This window comes from Etheostoma cragini, chromosome 16 (assembly GCF_013103735.1).
Source record: "Etheostoma cragini isolate CJK2018 chromosome 16, CSU_Ecrag_1.0, whole genome shotgun sequence".
NCBI lineage: Eukaryota > Metazoa > Chordata > Actinopteri > Perciformes > Percidae > Etheostoma > Etheostoma cragini.
The window spans coordinates 5475277-5495352 of NC_048422.1; the positions used below are offsets into that span (position 1 = coordinate 5475277).

The window sequence follows — 20076 nt, forward strand, 5'->3', positions numbered from 1 at the left end:
ATGTGATGTGCTTTGGGCATCACAGTTATCTTGTAATCATAATCTGATATCTGGTGCTTATTTGGCGAAGGTCTTGCGGCAATTAGCCCCCGTTTCATCCGTTTCCGGGATTAATTAGATATCAGAGAACGTTTCTTATTAATTTTGAGATTTTCGCTGTGGGCTGCTTTCACATTCTGCTCTGGGTCAGCCCGGCATTATTTCAGCATGGCGTGTGTGTATGTTGCCCTCTTGACAGCCAAAGATCTCAGCCGGTGACTTGAATGGTCTTTTACATAACACTATACATCATGTTGGGACTATCGCGGTGGTTCAGGATGCTTAGGGTGTGGAACATGGAACCACAGCCTCCTGGGTTTGAGTCCAGCCCTGGCCCATGTCATCCCTCGCCCTTCCTCTTAGTCTGCCAAAGAGGAAATATATTATGCGTTCAGTTACATCACATAGACTTTTGTGATTTACAAAGCACCACATCGCCTCTAATTCAGAATATTTTGAGCCTTTTGGCAGCTCTTCAGTCTAACCTCTCAGACGTTGGCCTGCAGTCCTGTTTCCTGGACCTGGTCTGCTCCAGTATAATCCTCTGCTCTCTTAGTAAATCCCACTACCTCTTACAACAGGGCCACCAAACTGAGGCCACTCAAGATTGAATCACGTGGAAACAGTGAGCAGCAAATGGAAAGATTCTGCTCTTCACATCATTGAAACTATATTGCTTTTGTACTGCGCAGGGCTGGATATACTTTATGTTCATACTGCTTATTTGTTGTTTTATATTGACCATGTTCTTGCATTTAGACAACACATATTTAGACGCCTTTTTTTGTTAGATGGGAAAAAAACAACTATTTATATTTTTCAAAGTAAAGTACAGTATGATTTAAAGTATAGCTTTGAGATCTGCAAAGATTAATTGATTAGGCCCGTTGCCAAGCATTAAATTATTATATACTATTTTAAATAATCGCTTTGAATTGGTTTGAGTCCTTTTTTATTATAAAAAGAAATGTTGTGTTTCCATGTTTTTAAATGTGAGTATTCTCTGGTTTCTTCCCTCCTCTGTGACAGTATACTGAATATCTTTGAGTTGTGGACAAAACGAGACATTTGAGGACATCTTGCACACTGGTCGACATTTGTTACTATTTTCTGATGTTTTATAGACCAAACAACTAAAATAATCAATAGATTAATCAAGTATTAAAGTGAGCGTTAGTTGCAGCCCTAATAGCTTTGATAATATGGGGACTAGAACTCTATTAACTATCATGTTGGCAGTTGTAGCCTCCACTCAGTACACACCCAAACCCAAAACACCCATGTCATAATTCTTTTTGCTGTGCCATTACCTAAAATGGGAGTTTGTAGATGTCTTATCTTCCAGCATTGTGTTTTTGGTATCCATAGAAACTCTGGAAACATGACATGAATTTAAAAGAGGGTTCTGTGGGTTTGATGTGTGCCTGCAGATCATGACTTCATCATGACTGATATTTAGACTGCTGATTTGTGTGCGTAAGCCTAACCCATGCTACCTGCTTGTGTGTGTGTGTGCCTTTTATTGCATGCAGACTACCACCGAGCGTGGCCGTGAGACATGAACACATCCTGTCTTTTGTCATCACAAACCAAACATTTTCTCCTTTTGTTGTCTGTCTAGTCTTCTTGGTCAACAAGGCTTGGATTATTTCTTCGTCTCTTTTCTGGGCAGGGCAGCGCCGCCAATTACAAAAGCATCGAGGCTTGGCCTGGCCTGTATAATTTGTGCGGAATTTTTGTTCAGCGCTGCTTCTGTATGAGAGCAGCCTCCGAGAATGGCCTCGGCTCAGCGTTCTGGTCTGGGATTGGGTTTTTTTAAGCGCTCTTTTTTAACCATTTTTATGAGGAACTTGGCTGAAAAAGAATGTTCCATGTACGCACGTCAGTACCAAAGCAGCTCATTAACTCTTCCTCTAGATTTTCCCAAAATATTTTCACTCTATCCCCTTTTCTTGCTGCATGTTCTGATTTTTGAACTCTGTGGTAGTAGTGCTGAATGCTGGACCACATCGACCACAGTCTCATGTACTCTCTGTGTCTTTATCGCTCCACAAGCACCTCTCTCCTTTGTTGTCCTATTCCCTCTACCCACAGTGCACTGCTTTATTCCTGTGCGGTGGTGGTTAATAGGGCCTGTTCCAGCTTCCTGTGATCTCCTCCTCTCTATTGGGGAAGGAATTGTGGAAGAGCTATGTAGGTCAACTGAAGCTTCTTGTACTGCTTCGCTCCTGCATTTGCATAAAATCTACTCGGGCTGACTAGCGAACTAGTCTCGGTTTTTTATCTTCACTTTGATTGGATTGGGCTCCCTTGACTTGACCAATTTAACTCATTTTCTTGAAAACGACATCACTCTGAGTTAACGAGGATACAGCTGGCAACAAGACACAGGAGGGGGTGGAGGGGATTGTTTCTGAAATCTTGTTGGCAGCCTCTGTGTATTGGCACTGAGGAACCACTCAGATGTTTTATTTTGACCATTCTGTCAAGCTAATGATTAGGTTTAGTGAAGAGGATTGGGTGTTTGTTACTGAAAGGGATAATAATTCAGGTGCTGTTATTCTCATGGAACTTTGGATTTAGTTTGGTGCACCTTAAGAGAAAAACTAAAGGGCTTTCTCTGAAATACTATTGGACAATCCCTCAAAGGCCACCCGGTCTATCCCATCTGATAGGGGTATTGGAGATACACTGTCCTAAGGGTTCGGTATAAACCATGATATACACATTGTTTAAAAGTTATAGAAGATCAGTTGGTAACCATGGCAACGCATATGCACATCAGACCATGGGTGCAGGCCAGCGTGGTCCCCGACACGTCGACAAATAATGCTCATAATAGCTTCTGAACTCTTAATGACACCAGAGAAGATGAGTGAATGGAGCACTGATAATGCAGGACGCCATTCACCGAAGGTGTCTTCACCTGGCCATTCCTATTACCTGACAAATCACATGAAACATGTTTATGGGTTTACCTGAGTCTGAATGACAGGTATAAATGTACCCTATACTCTTTAATTCAATTCAATTGTATCTATAGTTTCAAATCATAACAGAAGTTATGTTAGTCAATGGAGTAGGACAAGACTTGTAACAAACTCTAATTTACAGAAACCCAAAAATTCCCCAAAAGTGTTGTCTTTAGCGTGTTTTCCAGGCTGCATTACAGAAAAGTGATGTCATTTTCTGAACTTACCAGAATGTTCTAGGTGTTCTGTTATTTACCTTTACCCCCTGGAGGATATTTATCAAAAATCTCATTGTGTAAATAACATTTTGTTAAAGCAGCAATAGTCAACATTACAATATCGTCGCAATATTGACATCAAGATATTTGGTGAAGAATATTGTGATATTTGATTTTCTCCCATCGCCCAGCACTAACTGTCGCCATCTGTTTAGCTCACCTCTGGCCCCGCCTATATCAGATAAACGGATGTGATTGGTGCGGCTGGCCTCTGGCCCCGCCTATATCAGATACACCAATGTGATTGGTGCAGCTCGCTTCTGGCCCGCCTACATCAGATACTCCGATGTGATTGGTGAAGCCCATATACAAGGGTATAGTTAATGAGCAGCATTACTCAATGCCAGAGTGATTCGCTGGGCAAATTCAAATTGTGCTCTCAAGAGAACTCTGGATTTCCATGGTAGGTGCCACCCACAACCCAGGGCAATCTGCGAGGTGAGAAAGCGTAAGGACTCTGAGGAAGAAGCTCCCCGGAGCCAAGTTAGTTAAAAGCATTAATGGGACATGAATGCACACAGATGGAGAAAGAGAGCTGGAAAGAGAAGCTCCGTGTGACATAGGAAGTCCCCCGGCAGTCTTAAACTTTAGCTAAGGGCTGGTCCAAAGTAAAACCTGTACTTAACTATAATACTAAGTACACTAGGGATTGATGCCATGCATTGGTGCAACAAGAAAGCTCGTTGCAGCTACATGAAAAAAACCTGCAGTGTAGAAAACGCTTCAATGATGGGCTCCAGTCATATCAAAGTCATGTGTTGTGGCATTTATAACTTTTCTCTGCTGGGCAGGCATGTTGAAGACATTATCTGCATCTGTGTTTAAAATAAAACACAGTAGTGGTTGAATCTCCTGAACACAGCAGGTTAGAAATACCCAAACCTAAATGGTTAAAAGCTCTCCGTAACACAGGAAGGCCAGTGAAAGGGCACACTCCTTCATTTACATTGTGCGCATGGGCTACAGGTGTGAAAGTCCATTGTGTTTAATTATTTACCACCCAGCATACATTCCCCATCTCTCCTCCCATACACTTCCTGAAAAAAAAAAGCCGGCCGCCCATTAACCTGAGTGTTATTGTTTTTTTCTTTATTGAGGCTAAGGTGAAGCGGCACAAGAATGTTTCAGATAAGGAGTGTGTCAAAGTTGAGTTATATCACCAAAAATAGAAACCAACTCTCCTGATTAGACTTAAACAGACTTGAATGTCATTCAACTGCACATTCACAATATACAGTTTAGCGAGATTACGTTGTGAGGCTGTATTTATGACATTTGCAAAGAGATCAAGATTCTGGGTCTGAAAGCATTACGTGTTTTTGGGGGGGAGGGAGTTTTCAAGGTAAAACAAGAGTTTCTTTTATATTGTCGGTAACCTGGCAAATTTTGTAATTGCTGTGAGGAACTGCAGAGAAAAGTAATTAAATCACGTTAATGTAGCTGTTGCTTTAGCCAATGGGACTTGCAGAGTGAGTGCATTCAACCATGTGGCTACAACCCCAAAAAATTTGTCACGCAGGTCCATCAAATTTATTAGGCAAGGCAAGGCAAGGCAGCTTTATTTGTATAGCACATTTCAGCAACAGGGCAATTCAAAGTGCTTTACACAAAATCCGTTAAACAGATAAAACACAAGTACAAACAGTTAATCATAAGCATTCATTTATTTTGATTTAAAAGAACTGAGCGTAGCAGCGGATCTAAAGGTTTCTGGGAGTTTATTCCAGATATGAGGAGCATAGAAACTGAATGCTGCTTCACCCTGTTCACTCTGGGGACAGAAAGTAGACCTGTCCCAGATGACCTGAGTGGTTTGGGTGGTTCATAGTGTAGTAGCAGATCTGAAATGTGTTTTGGACCTAAACCGTTAAGTGATTTATAAACTAGCAAAAGTACTTTGAAATCAATTCTTTTAGACTCAGGAAGCCAGTGTACGGACTTGAGGACTGGAGTGATGTGATCCAGTCTCTTGGTCTTCGTGAGGACTCGAGCAGCCGCATTCTGAATCAGCTGCAGCTGGCTGATTGATTTTTTTAGGGAGACCTGTAAAGATCCCGTTACAGTAGTCAAGTCTACTGAAGATGAAAGCATGGACAAGTTTTTCCAAATCCTGTTGACACAGGAGTCCTTTAACCCTTGATATATTCTTAAGGTGATAATAGGCTGACTTTGTAATGGTCTTAATGTGGCTGTTAAAATTCAGGTCAGAGTCCATGACTACACCAAGATTTCTGGCTTTGTCTGTTGTTTCTAACATTGTTGCTTGCAGCTGAGCGCAGACTTTTAATCATTCCCATTTTTCTCCAAAAACAACCACCTCAGTTTTTCCTTCATTTCATTTACAAAACTTCTGGCACATCCAGCCGTTAATTTGTTCGATGCACTTAGTCCGTTTTTGTATTGGACTATAGTCCCCTGGCGATAAGGTTATGTAAATTTGTGTGTCGTCCGCATAACTATGGTAACTTATTTTGTTTTTCTCCATAATCTGGGCCAGTGTAAGCATGTAGATGTTAAACAGAAGAGGCCCCAGAACAGAGCCTTGGGGAACTCCGCAAATTATATTTTAATGCTCAGATGTATAATTACCTATTGACACAAAGTGATCCCTATTCTGTAAGTAGGATTCAAACCACTTTAGTACTGAGCCAGAAAGTCCTACCCAGTTTAAATATGCTGAACTGCTTAGAAACAGTAGGAGATAGACAAAGTTTTTTTTAAATGTATTTATTTATTTTAATGGAGCAAAGTGCCCTCAGGAAAGGAAACATTGTAATTTAGTTAAGAAGCAGCTCCATAGACAGTTAAAGAAATGGACCACCAGATCCCGTTGCTCTGGACAGAGACCAGTGAAGGATATTAGAAACACTTTTCCGGTGATGGCTGAGCGTTGTTAAGCAGCCTCCAACTGAGCTTGACAACGTAAATGTGACGTTAGCAACCTGTCTGAAAGTTCTAAGTCTTCTGGTAGCTGTGCAAGACAAATCTCAATCATTCACAATCAGCAGAGACGGAGAGCTTAGGTATATGTTAGGAGATAACATAGGCGCAAGCTAATTACTGCTAACTAACATGCTAGTTAACGTTAGTAATTAAACCTAAACATCTGATTTAAGTCCAAACTGTCTGCGAGCTTCTCATGACAATACGGTGATTTGTCGACTATGCGATAGCAAGTTGCGTGGTTATGACACAGTCGTTAGCCTATTGTTGCAAAAACATCTGCTATGGAGCCATAAAGTGAGCTACGAGGTAATGGATCCTTTTATACAATGTTGTGTTTCTTTAGAAATAAACAACTGACAAATAGAGTATTTAAATGCTTCAGATGTAAAAATATTTGCAGTTAAAGTGACGTCAAAATGAATAGCAATGAATGGGATGCTAACGGCGGGTGAGTGCTTCGTAGCATTAAAATGGCTCCATAGGAGCTACGGTTAGAGAGGAGAGGCTTACCCCCTTGGGCAGCTCGGCCCTTCTTGTAGCGAGTGAGCAGCTAGCCGATTGGTAGCAGAGCATAGTGGAACGCTTTGGTGCTGAAAACTGATGATGATACGGGTGGAAGTGCCAGAAAACTGTAGTTCCTTGAATAGCCACTTGAGGCTGGCTCCAAAAGGGGTTCAATCCATAGACCCCGTATTAAAAATGGCCACAACCTTACAGCAGAACTGAACATGGTAAGTCATTTTTGGATTAGACAGGATCTGGCTCTCCAGAAACCTATGGGTGACCTCACAGAGACTCTTTCCGTGTTGTTCCATGTCCTGGATGTAGGACAGGCCTGAGCCATTCACTGCCAGATAGAGCAGCCATTAGTAGCCAGTGTAGGGTGTGCAGGGGTTAGAATTAGAATTCTAAAAGAAGAATTCCTGCCAGTTTGTCATCTACAAACAACCCCATTCCACATTACACATGTTTAATTTTTCATTTGATCCATTGGTAATATAAAAATATGCAATCCAATTGTTACAGTCTTAAAATGTTGCATACTGTTACAAGTTCACAAGTTGAAGTTGCATCTTTATTTGGAGAGAGGTGCTAGTTGTCTTTTGATGACTGATATCACTGGGGGTGCAAATATGCTTTCCTTTTTAACAATCTTGTCATTTCTCCCGAGGGCTCTGTGGCTGCAGGATGTGGACAAACACACACGCTCTCTCACACTCACACAAGCACAACCCATGCCTAATTTCTGCATAAACACCCCCGGTATAAATACACACTCGCAGGTTTCCCCACACAGGCCTCAGGCACATGTGCAGCCTTGCAAAGTCAGTGTAATCAGAATTCAGCCAGCGATGCGTCACTATCGTGTGTGTGTGTGTGTGTGTGTGTGTGTGTGTGTGTGTGTGTGTGTGTGTGTGTGTGTGTGTGTGTGTGTGTGTGTGTGTGTGTGTGTGTGTGTGTGTGTGTGTGTGTGTGTGTGTGTGTGTGTGTGTGTGTGTGTGTGTGTGTGTGTGTGTGTTGCATGACTCAAAGCGGAGGACGTTAACAGACGGGGCTTTTTGAAAGTGTATAAAAATAAACGGAGTGGGCGATTGACAGAGGCAGGTAGAAGCCACTGACTTTTAATAACTGTAGGGTTTTTTCCCACCATCTGCTGTATGACATACAACTTTCTGGGAGCAATATGTTTGGCTGCATTGATAATGTAACGTAAAAACCTGTATAGCTGCCTTGATGACTGAAGAATACACCCAGTTCTTCCTCGATTACAGATGCAAAACACTGTTGGGAATCTGGTGCCCTATTTGGTTCTTTTTGTACGTAATGTAAATGTTATTCAAATAGTGTCTCCATGACGGCTGTGTGTACAGTACTTGACTGTTTTGGTGGTTAACACATCCTCGTCCCAGGCCTGAGCTCTGTAAAAGATGTTTCTGTTTTTGATTTATCATGGTGTGAATCAGTGGTGACCTTTTATCATTTAATCGTTTCCCTGTTTACATGATCCAAAGCTGTCAGTCTCACTGCCACAGTCGTCTCTCTCTGACGGTCTGTCTCTACTTCCACTCTCCCGTTTCCCTTTGTCATATATCCATGGCGCCTGTCGCCGGGGCAACACGAGTTGCGGCTATTCAATCCTGTCATTAGGATTCCAGGATAAGGACACACACACTATCTCTGTCTCTCTCACACACACACACAATTTTTTTTTTACATCAGTGCTGATGTTGTTGATTCTGTAAAGGGTGGATACCTTTTTGTTACGGGTCGTGTTTTGACCGAACGAAGACCCACGTAAAATTTAAACATGGTCTAATAAAGATGTCCAAAGGCCTTGTGAGCATGTTCTCTAATCTGACGTAGCCTCTCTCTGTGGTTGTATGAAGGGTTGCTCCTGGTTACAACCTCCAGTGAGTTTCCTTAATCTTCCTGGTGTAGTTCTCACTGTAGTCCATGTGAACCACGGCATCATTCTCGGTCAGGGTCTCCCTTAATCTCTTCAGTCTTTCAAACTGGTGCTCGATGTTATAAATGAGTCTCTTCTCAAGAACCACATTCCTCACTTCCTTTTGTTTTTTAAAGATTATAATTTTTGGCATTTTTTAGCCCTTATTTTGATAGGACAGCAGGAGACATTAAAGGGGAGAGAGAGGGATAATGAAGCGCAGCAAAGGGCCGCAGGTCGGAGTCGAACCCGGGCGCGCTGCGTTGCGGAGTACTCCTCCATATATGGGCGCCAGCTCTACCAACTGAGCTATCCAGGTGCCCAGCGCACGTCCTTTTCTTCAGTGGACCCATCTTTGCATTTATTTGCTAATTGCAGAGATTTACTGACCCATTCCTCTCATACAAGGATGGTTTCTTTCGTAGGAGAATCCAGTGTTGTGTGCTTGCAGCTGCCGTGTATGTGGTAAATGCAGGACAGGTCCTTGTCACTGCACACACTGGCCTGTACATCGTCCCTTGGGGATGACGATTCTATGACCCCAAACTGGTGCAGCTTCTTTAAGCCGAAGTTTCCATGTATTTTACATGCACATATTTCTCTCTCTGTGACTTTCCGCTGGCCAATCCAAAATGACCTTAGTTTAAAGAATGGATCCTTGGAAAGGCTGTGCCTGGGATTCTTGGACAGAAAAAAACTCAGTTCTCTGAGGGACTGTTTTTTTGTAGTTTTTTTCTGAACCTCTCTGCTTTTTGACAATCATTTGCTTCCTCCTGACCATCATGTCGAGTCTTTTCTTTAGGTGAACCATCTCTCGCCTCCTCTCCACAAGCTTCTGTTCTGTGTAGCCTTTGGCGTCGATGTCTGTAGAGAGTAAGGTTGATGGCAGGGACATTTCACTGCTGAGGTGGCAATCACTGTTCTCTTGGGGAGGCTGCAGCCAATACAGCTTCTAACGGTTTCTTTTTTCTGCAATACTTGTTTTTTTATTCTTTTCATGTTTCTTTGTCATATCTGAAGTTGCCTTTACCACTTTTCTTTCGTTTATGATATCTGGAAATGGAAAGGAGTCATGAAGTGAAATGAGCATAGTTCAAAACAAGGGAAGAATCTTACTGTTATGGGCATGTTATCTTACTGTGGAGTGTGTGTGTGTGTGTTGGTGGGAGGCAACTAGAAATTGCATCAAATCAGCCAAAGACACTTAATTTTTTAAATATTTTTTTAAATGATTATTATATGTTAATGTTTTTCTGTCATTTGAAAACATACAGTAAAACATTGTTTTAATTCTTTCAAAAATATTTTCATTTTAATCTGTTTAAATTACAACATAACATCAATTCAGATAGCGCTGAACGCGCTTGGTAAATGAAAATTTCAGCAGAAAATACAATCAAATACAAATATATTTCATTCCTATGCTGAAATTAATCTATACACAAGGTAGACCACACTATTATCTTTTATTTTATTTGTTACCTTAAAAAATGACATGTTTTATATTTAAAATCATTACTACCATGGTATTTTAATGGTTACATGCACATGACAATCCTAGAAAATAGGTTTACATGCCTTTGTTAACAGAAAAAAGACAAGTAGTCCACACACAGATTATTGGTAGCTCCACCCCAAAGAATCTTTATTGTTGCAACATTTCGACATTCGAGGGCTTCTTCATGCTGCCCTTGTCCTGGATGTGCACACTATCCCCTTTCTTTGCTATGTGACATCTATAGCATGTGCTGCCTTTGAACTGTGTCGATCATTGACTCATCTGTGTCCCAAAGGTCACTATAACAAACCAGAGACTAATCGCTGTCAAATATCCAATAGACTGTATTCAGCACCAGTTGAACTAAATGTGAGACACACCCATTGGCTTTTCTTTACTTTCTAAATGTTAGGGAATAGAAGATACAAGGTACAATACAAGAAACAATGGGAAACAACCAATTGTTTAACAATGAGTTTTGGACCCAAACTAGATCACAGACCCCAGAGAATATCTGTGATGCTGACCCGGTGTGGGATCCTGTCCTGTCCTTTGTCCTGATTGTGGCTTTCAGACACGCCCGACTATCCACACTTTCATTCAACAGTCCAACAGTGAGCTGCCCTGAACGCTTCAACAATGACAGGTTTCAATCTCCACCCTGCTGGTATCACCTTACACACACAGTATATGCAGTCACGTTGGTCTGTGCTAGTTTTTATCGGCAGAAATATTCTGAGATGGGGCGAAATATTCCAAACTCATCTGAAGCAGCTCTGTTCAGGGGCTCGTTGATCGTTTATCACCTTATCAGTCAGATGATCCAGCACTGATTGCACTGGGAGACTTAAACACACACACACACACACTCACACACGCACGGCTACAAAGGGCATACTATTACAGCAGTGACTCACTGTCTTGAGACATGGCAGAGTAAACACAGATTTTGCACTGCTTGCAGCCCACGCTGTGCAGCAACCACCTACAACCTACACTCGTGAATGAGTTTCCACAGTTCTTTCTGTGTTGGGATTATTGATGGTTGTAGCACTTGAAGCATTTCCACATAAATACTGAACTAATTTAACCTCCTATGTGATGAGAAACAACACCATGTTTGACCTGAATCTGCAACATGGATTACAGTTCCAGGGGTTTTTACTAGGTGGACTCTGGTGTGCACTGACCTTTCATTGAAATATGTTGGGTCACTAGTAGCCTGAAGGTCTGGTATTTGGGTCGGAGCGGGATACTTCAGAATTGAATTTTTGCATTCAATAAGTTATTTTGTTTGCTCTCTTTGTTGCTAGCTCATTGAAGGCAATCTGCTGCTAAGGTGTGTCTTTTTGGCAGCTGGGTGCTTTTTAGCAAATTACGCATTACTGTAAAGAACGTGCTTATAGGTGTGATCACTAAGTTACACCAACACAAGCAAATGATTTAAAAATAAATCTGGGCTCTATTTCAATCGGGCAGAAGTTTATTCTTCCTATATACAGTAGGAGGGGTGTGTGCTTACAGTGTAGTGGCATTTTTGTCCGTGTAAGAGAGTAACAACAAAATGCACATATTACGGGGCCTAAAGTCACTGTGGCTGTTGGAGCATTACACATGTATTACGATCATTACACAGGGACAGGAATAGTAAAGCCTTCAGTCTGATCAGGAAGAGACAGAAACACTCACATCCTGTTAGGTCAGCTTTTGATTTATTAAAATGTAATCAGACCCGTATATCAGCTGGTACACAGTCTCCAGGTGTTTTAGTTATGACAGAGTAGCTGTTACAATGCTCTGCATGTGATCTGTTGCTGATTTTTATAAACCACACACTGTAGATGATCCAGGATTTTGAATGATTTTAGTCTCTCTGACTTTTAAACATCACTATCAGCCACACAACATGTGTTCTGTACAGAAGAAGCCTTCAAATCAGACAAATAGCTGTTGACATCCCTCCAGTTTATATAAATTGTCATCATGTTGCGTCGATTCTGAACCAGTCAGCTGTTAGATCACTACCCATCATACCCTGGGTATTGCAGTCGGTGGAAAGCAACTTTGTCGCCTGGCTCTAAAACCTGCGACCGCCTTGATCTTGTGAGGTCATCGTTGCCTACATGTGCATGACGTGGGGCACAAATCTAACCGCCATGCTTTGGCCAGTGATCGATAGTGCCCAGTTCAGGCTCAGCTCGAACAATCCTCAAACGCCTTTTGGGACTTTGCAGTGCTTCAAAGATGTGAATTTCTTTTGTCCTCAAATTCACCACGGCCTCTCTCCTCCCAGTCTATATTTATCTGGATGAAGACAGTTCAGGTTTCAGGTTGATTTTCAAAATTGAAATCTCCGTTCCCTTTCTCTTGTTGTTTCTGCTACCATAGTCCAGATGAGAGAGGAGTGGTCCACTTATCTAACTCACCTTGAGTTATGAGAATAACTCTGAGCAGTATTTATTATATAAGGAGCAGCGGGTAGTGTGCCCAGTGCTTGGTCATGGCTTGTTGTTTTCTTTGACCCCCTTTCAGCCATCATACCGCCCTGCTTTATTGATCTAGCAGCCAAAACTCCCCTCTCCTTTTTTATTTATTTATTTATTTATATTTTATGGTAGGTCTATGGCAATCACATGATAGATAGATAATTGAAACCCACATGAAATATATATTTATTTATTTATATATGGGAAAAGCAACTACATTTACATACTGTGAATTTTTTATTTGTTTTTCAATTGAGAATAGTTTTTGAGTCAAAAATCGATATTGAATCTAATCATGACCTTTTCTGAATCGTACACTCCTAATTACTTGAAGCCTGACCAGATGGATTTCCTTGTGCTGTGTAGGGCTGGGTATCGTTCAAAAAAATTGTGATACCGGTACGGTATCAATACCAAAACCATGACATCGATACCGGTTCCTAAACCTTTTTTTGATAACAATTTGATAAAACTGACAACATTACACATTCCAGCACAAATCTTTTTATTTGTCTCTGTGCGTAACTACGTTAGAGAAGCATTTTTTGAACTAATCATTACTCGAATTCTTTTATCTTTTCTGCAATTTGACTTCTAAATGGATCAAATCTATTGTATGATTGATCTCTAATCTACTCTCTAGGGTGTGGACCTATATGTAGGCATGTGTGCTTTTATGTATGTATGTGTTGTCTTTAGTCGCTCTTAACTAATTGCCCCTTGTGGGATTAATGAAGTCCTTGAATGGAAGCATGCTGCATGTTGATTGGCTCATTGACCCTGATGAGATTTACTCCTTAGGTGCTGAATGACGAGACATGTTTTGATGCTAAGCAGGAGTTCAGGTGAAACCTATAAAGTGTTGAAATCGGTACCCGGCCTTTTGCTGCGTGCCATCCCCTATCTCTCTCCTACCTTTTCCTGTCTATCCACTGTCACTCTGAAATAAAGGGGAAAAAGCCCCCCCCAACAAAAAAGAAAAGAAAAAGAGATTCATATCTCAAAACCTGAATAGAATGTTTTGTTTGTTGGAATTGGATGACGTGGAGTGATTTTATTGATGGAAACAACGGTTCACCACACAACCACAAAGGACAAAGTCTTGGACTTTATCATTCATTCGTTTTGAAGTTCTGAGTGATTGAATGTCCTTCTTCCGTAATGTCACAACTATTTGCATAGCGGCATGTTTATTGTTTTTTTAAATCTCTCTTCCTGTAATACTTCTGCACTGATCAGCCCCATACCTGGTAACACCGGGTAAATCACATTATCTCACTGATTAACTGGTCGTCTCTGACCAAGCTGCTCTACCAGTTTACCCCAGCTTGCAGTGGTAATGCTAAGCTAGGCTAACCACATCTTGGGCCTACAGTGGCTAGAATAAGTTTACACACACATGATAAAGTTGATTCAAAAAGAGCAATAAAAAAACATGTTTTGGAAATTGATCTTAATGCCTTAATCCAAGAAATCTATGAAAATCCAACCTTTTTCTTTGTGAAGGAATAATGTATTGTAAATAAATAAATGTTCTTCCTTAAAATACAGGGGGCATGAGTATACACACCCCTATGTTAAATTCCCATAGCGGCAGGCATGGGTTTTTAAAGGCCAGTTATTTCATGGATCAGGTGATGAAGCTCCCTTGGCCTTTGGAATTAAAATAACACCCCATCATCACATACCCTTCACCGTACCTAGAGATTGGCATGGTGTTATTTCAGTTAGCCTAATAGTTGGTTTGATTTGCATTGAGAGATGATCTTATGGAAAGTTCTCCATGCCTATCTCTAGGTATGGTGAAGGGTAGGTGATGATGATGTGATATGGGGGGGGGGGGGGGGGGATGTATCTTAGATCCATGAAATAACTGGCCTTTAAAATTAAAAATCTGCCTGCCTCTATGGTAATTTAACATAGGGGTGTGTATATTTATGCCCCCTTTATTTTAAAGAACATTTAATTATTTACAATACAATAATCATTGGACTTTCCTATTTTCTTTTTTTAATTAAGGCATTAAGATCAATTTCTAAAAGATGTTCTTTTCATTCCTTTTTAATCAACTTTAGCGTTGACCTTTGAGTGTGTAAACGTATTCAAGCCACTGTATGTGAACATACAGAGATGAAATGATACAGAGTTTTTTTTTTTTTCTTGGTAGGAAAGCAAACCCGTCAAGTCCGAATATTCTTTTACATTATTTTTGTAAAAAGTTGAAAGAGTTGCTGCCTTATGTCTTACGTGTCTTAAATGTAGGTCACAATAGAAAAATGGCTAAAAGAATAAGCAGACTTTTGAAATTTTGTGAGTGAATATCTTCTCCATCTGATCATTAATGAAGCCCCCACCACTTTGTCTCCCCAAATGAGGCCCTGTGCTTCACGCTAGTTATCCCAATTTACCAGCACAGTGGAGAGCTACACCGGGTGCTTTGTTTGAGTCCATGTAGGCTCTATTATCCCTCTCCCACTAATTCAGCTGCAGCTAAACTTCTTAGCCGGTTCATTGTGATGCTGTGCTAATATTATCTACCTGGTTGGAGATTAGCTCTAATCAGGCACCTGGCCAGTCTCCTCGGAGCAGGTACGTACCCTTAAAGAACTGAAGCACAGTGCTTTGGCAGAGATGTTGACATCAGTTAGGTTTCTTCATGCGCCGGAGGCTTCCAATGCTTTTTTACACTTACTCTACAGTATGTGAGCAAGATGCACACCCAATACCAACATGACCGTCCATACCGCGCCCTAAGCCCCCTGGACCCGCTGAGATAAACCATAGAAACGCATTTTAAAGAGATGCACACTCAGTCTGACGTGCAACATGTAAACACAAACACACGCTGCTACACCCTCAGTCGTTGGCGAGAGCTTCGCTTTTGTGTCGCATCTTCACTGTAAGTCTGGAGTCCGACCTGGTCAGCACTGCCAGGGAGCTTTCACCGTGTGTGTGTTTGTGTGTGCGTGCGTGCATTCAGGAGGAACCACTTTTCACCAAACGAGGACACGCCATGCTGGGTGGCCTGGAAAAAAATATCCTGGCACAGCTCCCATTTGGCCTATCGGCCAAGGCATATTCATGAAGACATAATCTCATCTGCCGTCTCTTCTTCCTCTCTCCCTCACTTCTTCTTTTGTCTGTTTTCCCCGTGTCCCTTTGTGCATCATACACAACATGCAAGCAACAAACAAGCTGATGACACGCGGGTGAAAGAAACTTGGGGGTGAATATTATTTTCTCAGTTTAGCGTTGTCTCAGTCTGGTGGAGGTGAAGCCGCTGCAGCAGCAGGTCCCGACTCTGCAGACAACCGCAGTCCAATCAAGTTCTTTTCATTCTGAATTCAACTTCAAACCCCTCCCCTCTCTTTTTCAGACAAAGCAACAACATCTAACACAGACCTGAAATGATTCTTTTCATTCTTTCGTTTTGTTTGAAAATTTCTTTATTTCCCCTTATTTTTACCTTGTGAACTATGTACAATATAGGAATTACATTTGAAAAACAATTTGAACCCAGACACCATATAACTTCTTTTTTCAGTAAGTAACTTTGATTGTGATCCACATCAATGAGCTCTGAATCGCCTGAGAAGCATGGTTCTGTTATTTTCAAATCCAGTTACATTCCCCAGAAACAATTCCCATTATTTAATTTTAATGCAAGCTGACGCAAAGAATCACCTTGTTGAACACATATGCACACACATACTGCGATGCACAGTCAGTGTTTAATAAATATGAACAAATCCAGAATAATTACCGGGTCTTTGGTTGTTGTCATGAGATTGGAAGCGTCAAACACTTAATTTCCTCCTTTCTGATAAATGTTAATGCAACAAATGGTTGGTGACAACGTCTTTATTCATGTGGAGAAAAACAGAAAATTCAGGAGGCCGGTGACAATTCAAAGGCTTTGAGCTCCGCGCCCAACAGCAGCGGCTCCTCATCAGGGCCAGGTGCAGAGCTTTACCTCGCTGCACCACCGGGCAGGCTAACCCTAACCCTCATACAGGAAAAACCCGGAATAGGGCAATAGTTGGTGGCCTGTCATTGGCGCAGCGTCCTGTCAGAGTGCCCTGTGGTGAATGAGAAGGACAGCAGGGCTAAGGCAGCCCCCTGTTGGCCTGTCCCACAGCCTGAGGACAGAAGACAAATCACTTCTGCTTCCATGATGCAGGCTTTTATCCCAGAGATGTATAAAGACCCACAACTAAAGCTCAAACAAGAGCAGCAGCAGACTGGAATATAAAATAATTGCAGTTCTGTTACCCCCAAATTTGTGTTGCCTATCTTTTTCTCTAAGTTGCATTAATGCTAAAACGTAAAGTCAGAGAGAGGACACATCATTGACTGAAGCATTGCACAAGAGCCTCATCTAACAAGAGTCTCGTGTGTTTAAAGTGCTTGTAGACAAAAAGAAAAGTGAAAGACAGTGAAAGAGGAAGCGAGCCACACGGGTAGCCTGATTTATTGATAGACTTGCTTTTGGCATCCCGAGACTTCCTCTAAGATAGGATGCCACTTTAGCAAGAAAATTATTTTCATGATGTACGATAGAACGAAAAAAGGTTTCGGGGCTAAAAATAGGCAACGCCTTGTTCTGAGGGCCCCTGTAAAGATGGTATCATAGAGTCGGAGCATGTATCTATACACAGGATTTAATTTGTTTTGTGGATTGTACTGTTACTATGGCTGAATACTAAATGTAGAAACCTAGACTGGCTGTCAGTAGGACACGGTAGATCTGTCAAGATGAAACCATTGTTATTGCTTCTAGTTGGGTCAGAATTGAAAGATTAGCAGTGTTACTTACACCTTTAATATTTTCGAATAAAAGTGAATGGAGGGAGCTTTCTGTTTCCTGTCTTGAACCATGGCATTTATGTTCACTTCTTATCTCTCTTTTTTTATATATATATGTATATGTATGTATATGTTCAAAAATTAACAGATACAAACAAATTCACTTCTTATCTCTTAAAGAACAGGCCTTTATCCCAGAACTTTTGATATTTCTGAACATTGTGATATTACAGATTAAAACGTAGAAATCACAGACTAAACCACAGAGACGTTTTTAGACCTATTTTAGGGGTGCTTAAGCTAGAGTTGGGCAGTATCCACATTTTAATACAACAAACCACCTCCTTACTTTACCGCAGTATACGGTATTATCGTGATTAATTAAAAATGACAACAAAAGACTCAGACGGCGTCACCAAACAGTTGGCTTGTGCCTCCACCGTTCAGAAACTGAATACCAAACACTAATACTGAAACACCTCTCCCTTCTCATTATGGAGGAACCCCAAACACTGCCAAACCGCAGATGTTCTGTTTTTTTTTTCATTTTTATGCATTAAATAAATTATATTAAATATTTAATCCTTGTCTCTTATATAAGTTCAGTGCATCTTTTTAATGACTGTATTGAAACTGATACCATTATTATTATTTTTTTTATTATTGCCCAACCCAAGCTGAAGCTACCCCAAATAATGTTTTATTTATATTTCAGAGAGAGAGAGAGAGAGAGAGAGAGATTCTCTCTCTCGCTCTAAAGTGTGGTCCAGGGTCCCCAGCAAAATTTGTACCAAATAAAAACCTGTGCATAATGATGTCACATGCTGTTTTGCGGTCAAATTGGTCGTAACGAATTGATTTGAGATGTTTTATGGTCAATGCATTTTCGTACTGAATTGCTTGACATTCAAGCTGACATTTGCAAACTAAGTTTTGCTATACAAAGTGGATCGCGCCATCAGCCTACAAATGATTAATGTTTCACAAGTTGAAATAGTGCTCATGTTCCAGCTAATGGCGTAAAGTTAGCCTACAGAATAACTAGCAGGACCACGGTCTAGCCTAAGTTAGTTCCACCTATGCAGCTTTGATGTTTCTAAAAGCTAACATTAGTGCAAAGGTAAAGTGAGTCAAATTCATAAGCTCAGTAGCTCAAGAGTTCAAAAGTCTTGTGGTGCTGCCATACCGTCAGGCGGAACAGTTTGTGGTCGGGGGTGGTGGGGGTCTCGGATAATCCTTGGCCTTCTTCCTGCATCACCTGGTGTAGAGGTCCTCCATGGATGTGCTGTGTAGTTTTCACCACCCTGACATGACATGTCAGAGCAAGCTTGAAAGCGAAATGATACAGCTTTGTCACTGATATCATTATCTCAATAGATGTTATAATTTGCATGTATTTATCATCAGCCCTAATAAGATATTAGCAACTTTACAATAATAAAAACACTATAAGGAATGGTTAGTAGAGAAATGTGAAGAATACTTTAAACGTCAAGAATCTTCCAATGTTCCATGAAGAGAGAAATCTCTGATTGAAATAAGGTGATGTCCCATAGATCCTTGTCCTGAATTTATATAAATCAATATTTTCCACATTTGAACAGTATATAAGCTAAAGGCAGCTTTGCTGTGTTTAGTTTTGACTCTGGGAACAGCCAGTAATCAAGAACAAGCCAACCTGAGAGGTCTGTGAGGTTCTACTAGGTAAGAAGATCTGATCATTTTCTTGGACCTCAACCATATTAATTTAATTTGATTTGCTCGTGTGAGAATTTGGTAGCCAATGTAATCTGAGAACTGGAGTTATATGCTTAACCTTTTTGGTCTGGATTGTATTATATTCGCTTTGTGACACAGCTGTGTATATTTTCATGTCATCAGCATACATGTGATATAAAACCTTTTTGAAACGTTTTGAGTTAATGGGAATATGTAAAGATTATATAACAGATGTCCTAGAATCAATCCTTGCGGAACTCCACACGTGAAATTCTCTGATGTACAGCTACCATTTGATACAAATAGTCACTGTCTTCAACATAGGACTTCAACAATTTCAGGACTATGTTAGTTGAGAGGCCTTCCAGCCAATAATATATTGTGGTCAACAGTGTCATATAAGCCTTAAGCCAGTCATCAGATCAGAACCTGTTTATGTGCATTAAAAGTTAAATATAGTAATCATGCTACTTAACTCTTAGTTTTTTTTAATAAATGGAAATACAAAGTATCAAGTTACTTTTTTTCTTATTTTGGTGTCATACAATTGAAGAGTCCACCTACATTAATAACTATCCCAGATGATGAGGCTGGCACAGGACAGTATCTGTATTTTGTTCTACTAGAGGACTTCAGAAGGACTAGGATGTCTAGGAATATTTCTTTTTACATAAAATGCATGAGAAACGTTAAAAATGTCAAAGTAGCAACAAACACAGATGTAATATATAAACGAAAATCAAGAAGGTGTCATCAGATTTTGGAAAAAAACTAAAAAATTTCAAAACAGAATTGTATTCCCTAACCACGACAACGCCGTCGTGGTTAGCTTACCAAAACTCTACTGCCGAAGTTGCTGGCTAGCTACGCAACGTTAGCTATATCC

At 40.7% G+C, this 20076-nt stretch overlaps 1 protein-coding gene across 1 annotated transcript in view; it reads left to right on the plus strand.

Moving 5' to 3' along the window:
• tprn (taperin) overlaps window positions 1-20076 on the plus strand; it is a 29846-nt gene that overhangs the window by 3083 nt on the left and 6687 nt on the right. The gene's annotated exons all lie outside the window — the stretch shown is intronic.